The 4,501-nt window shown below is 35.1% G+C and overlaps 1 long non-coding RNA gene across 1 annotated transcript; it reads right to left on the bottom strand.

The window, feature by feature from the left end:
* Positions 1-233: 233 nt before the first annotated feature.
* Positions 234-3,427, bottom strand: LOC127170147 (uncharacterized). The gene is made up of 5 exons (XR_007828316.1): positions 3,185-3,427; positions 2,232-2,322; positions 1,969-2,062; positions 1,566-1,693; positions 234-519 (listed from the first exon to the last, which is right to left on the bottom strand). It is a non-coding gene; the product is annotated as an uncharacterized LOC127170147 (long non-coding RNA).
* Between the last annotated feature and the right edge of the window lie 1,074 nt (positions 3,428-4,501).

The following is a 4,501-nucleotide window of genomic DNA, read 5'->3' as shown; positions in this document are numbered from 1 at the left end:
CTGCTACTTTTTAACTCTGTTCAGAAGAAAGTCAAATTTACTCTGCCAAAATTTACATCTCTTCCAGAGTTGTTTTTTATCAATTATGAGTGAACTTTAAAGACTAAATAACTCTATCCAGAGTTAATCTTTTAAATTACATCATTCATATTCTATCCTCAAAAACCCCTAAAAATAGAAATGAAAAACTTGCTTTTCAATCTGAAAAAAAAAAGAGTCTACAACAAACTGTATACTCATGTCTCACAATTTTATTTTTTCAATCTCCTATTTAAATAATACACTTACATTTACAATATTACACTTGTGATCATGATCATTTGGTGGTTTCTGCATCTATATCATAGACAGTGTTTTGCAGAAAGCTATACACAATGGACAGGTCTTACAGAGTAGAGCATATTGGACAATTACAATAAAACAAGACTGGACCCTACTTCTCATCAGCCCAACAACAAGTAGATACAGCTGGAGACTCTCTCGAATGCCATCCAACTGCCCTTGGATACTGGTAACAGTCTGTAAAAGAATGAAAACACATTATTGCCAATGTGACTTAAAAGTTAGTCAATATACAGCATGAATAAAGAAACAAATGAATAAAGATGTCTGTCTTCCACCAAAGTTTATGTTTTACATAATTCCAACAGATTGTTACTAAATATGTGAAGTAGAAAATAGCAGCACAAGAACAATAATTTAGAGGACAGGTGATTAAAAGATTTCTCCCAAAAATGAAAATTCTGTTATTAATTAATTACTCTCATGTTGTTCCAAACCTGTAAGACCTTTGTTCATCTTTGCAACACAAATTAAGATATTTTTCAAGAAATCTAAGAGCTTTCTGACCCTGCATATACAGCAAGGGTACTGCCACATTCAAGGCCCAGAAATGTAGTAAGAACATTGTTAAAATAGTCCATGTGACACTGATTCTACCATAATTTTATAAAGCTACAAGAATACTTTTTGTGCACAATAAAACCAAAATAACTACTTTATTCAACAGTTCTTCTCCCCCAAGTCACTGTCCTCCACCATTAAAGACAGTATCATGATGCATGCGCATGCTTTGTAAACAAACGCAGCGCATGTGTGTTCCTGTGTCAGCAGCATCACACGTATGCATCAGGGTACTCTCGATTATGGCGGAGGATGGTGACTTGAAAGAGAAGAATTGTTGAATAATTATATTATTTTTCTTTGCGCACAAAAAGTATTCTCGTAGCATTGTAAATTATTGTAGAAACACTGATGTCACATGGATTATTTTAACAATGTCCTTGCTAAGTTTCTGGCCTTGATCGTGGTAGGACTCTTGCTGTCTATGAAGCTCAAAGATCTCTCAAATTTTTTCAAAATTATCTTCATTTGTGTTCCGAAGATGAAAACAAAGGTTTTACAGGTTTGAAACAACATGAGGGTGAGTAATAAATGACAGAATTTTCATTTTGGGGTGAAATATCCCTTTAAGAGCCTTTCTGAGAAATAAGCACGTTCAAGATCATACAGTATTACAATATTATCAACTAGTGTCATTTGATATGCTTCATTAGTAGCTTCACCTTGATGAATTTCACAAGACGATCACGCTTGCCTAGCTGAGATCTTTCCCGGTCTTACGTGGCGGTGACTTGAGAGGGTGGCAAAAGGTGAACCAGCATCAAAATGGAAGACAATTTGCTGTTCCAACCTGGAGATACAGAAACAAAATAAAAATTTATTTTAGGTTTTTAGTTTTTCATCACAACCAAGTCTTGATGACTACAGATGTGTGGATGAACTGAGCTGAAACCTCTACAAGTATTGAAATGAAGTCATAAACTTATACATTATTTTTTTTATTCAGAGTCCTAAATGAAGACAATTTCTAACTGTAAATCTGCAACTCCTGTACTAGGCCCTTGCGAAAATATCAGGGTAGAAGTGTTGGAAAATAAATTGAAAATATTTGCAACAGCTACTTACATAACGAAACTTGCTCCTGGGGTCAACCAAGCATAGGAATAGGGAGATGATTCTCTTCGCAGATTCTTCCTTTAAACTACAGGAAGGGCTTTTTCTACACACACACAAACATAAACCAATAACATCATAAACATCAATTAACAAAGTACAGTATAAACAGCCTACCCATGTTCATTTGTCAAATGTGCTACCACGATTTTCACCATTTCACCATTATTAATGAAAAGTATTAAAGATATTAAAAATGTTAAAGTTTCTCTTACCACGTTCCCAAAACATTTGAAATGTAAAAGGTTTTGAAGAAAAAAATATATTTCTTTGAACTTCATTCTGACAATGTTGTTGGTTTACATCCTGAAGAAACCAAAAAGACAAAGTTACAAAGTTAAACACAAGGCAATAACACTCAGTCAGATGATGAAAAAACATTCATTAGTGCACTACACAACATGAGTTATCTTTGTTCACTAATATGTTTTTAATTTGTAATAATTGCTTGGTTTATATCTTTAATGTATATGGCCTAATTGTAGGCTAGTATTAACATTGCACTGCACTGTATGTCCCATTTCCAACGTTTTTCCCCTCTTTCTCCGTCACTGAAGTGGAGCGAAATGAAATATTGTTCTTATAAATTCTTCCCATTATTTCCGTAATTAAAGTTTACATATTAAAATGCTTGCAAACTACAATGAAGTGCAAAAGTTATTGTACGTGTTCCGCAGTGGTCAAAAAGGATTCAATCGAATTGTATTTTGAATTGAAACACTGACATTCTGCAATAAAATCACCGACTAGCCCTCGTAAATGTTAAAAATACCTTTCGTTCTCATGAGAAACAGTTAACTTACTGTCTAAATAGGACTAATCCACATCAAAATGGCCTTCAACAATCCAGTTAAGGCTAACGTTAATTTAACTCTTTTCCGAGTCAAGTACATGTGGTGAACTCGAGTCTATCGTCACAATAGTTTAGTGGAGAAACATTGATAGGCAGCTAACGTTAGTTAATTTCAATTAACGTTCAAAATAAATGTTCAAAATATATATGTTAGCTATTTGATTTCAAACTTTGCCTAACATTAACTAGTTTTCAAGCTGACAGGAGAAGGCAAGCGATCTCTTAAACATTCAAAACACATGGCAAAACGATCCGAGCTCAAAGCAAAGGCGAATATAATTAAAATAAACAGTAAGACTTTGAAACTTTACTTACTTTACCATCCAGCAGAAGCGTGCCGTCTTCTAAACCCAAAGCAGCAGCAGTCGATGGCCGTGATTAACAGTAATGGCGGATCAACGAAGGGATGAGAGTAAATTGGGGAGGAGTCACAGTTACTCTGTAATTTTGCTCCCACTCTACGGATAAATTTTACTCTGTACACTCAAAATAGAGCAAAAACAACTATTTTTGAGGAAAAAAAATTTAACTCTGGAAAAACTACTCCGCCATTTTTCCTGTGTGTGCAGAAGCTGAAACAACAGCGGATTCAGAAACAAAGAGTGATGAGTACACCGGACAAACAGATAATCCACAGTCTACTCAGAGTAGCGAAGGACTGAAAGTAACAAGGTCTGGTAGAGTGAGTAAACCAGTATAAAAACAAAATTTGTAGTTGTAGATTTCCCAGGAAGCATTGGTTGAGGAACGGACTGTTCAAAAGGTTAAATGTTAATATGCATATTGAGTATATGCTGGTAGTCGAGAAAAACGTTACAGTGGTGTTATGCTATGCATACTGTTAAATCAAGCAAATTACAGAATGTTTAAAGGTCTAAGGAACAACAAGCTGAAATTGTAATAAGTTAAAAAGGGATAATATGCTATGTTCTATGTTCTATGTATGATCTACTCTTGTCATCCGATCGTGGTTGTATCTCTCTGTTAGTGCTACTGGATCTTAGTGCTGTGTTTGATAATGTTGACCACAACATTCTCTTGAATAGACTTGAGAATTATGTTGGCATTAGTGGTAGTGCATTGGCATGGTTCAAATCGTATCTATCTGACCGCCATCAATTCGTGGCAGTAAATGAAGAGGTATCATATCGATCACAAGTGCAGTATGTAGTACCGCAAGGCTCAGTACTAGGGCCATTACTCTTTACGCTTTACATGTTACCCTTGGGTGATATCATCAGGAAATATGGTGTTAGCTTTCACTGCTATGCTGATGATACCCATCTCTATATTTCTTCGCGGCCTGGCGAAACGTACCAATTTGAAAAACTAATGGATTGTGTAGTTGAGTTAAAAAATTGGATGACAAGTAATTTCTTACTGCTAAATTCTGAAAAGTGCTGGAAGGTGTTAATTATTGGGCCTAAAACCTCAGCGTGTAATAACCTACAACACTGTCTAATACTTGATGGCTGTTCTGTCAATTCTTCGTCATCAGTTAGGAACCTAGGTGTGCTATTTGATGGTAATCTTTCCTTTGAAAACCACATCTCTAGTATTTGCAAAACTGCGTTTTTCCATCTCAAAAATATATCTAAACTACGACCTATGCTATCAATGTCAAATGCTGAA

Source organism: Labeo rohita, chromosome 8 (assembly GCF_022985175.1).
Source record: "Labeo rohita strain BAU-BD-2019 chromosome 8, IGBB_LRoh.1.0, whole genome shotgun sequence".
NCBI lineage: Eukaryota > Metazoa > Chordata > Actinopteri > Cypriniformes > Cyprinidae > Labeo > Labeo rohita.
The sequence above is the reverse complement of the archived record's forward strand: the minus strand, read 5'-3'. Positions and strand labels throughout refer to the sequence as shown.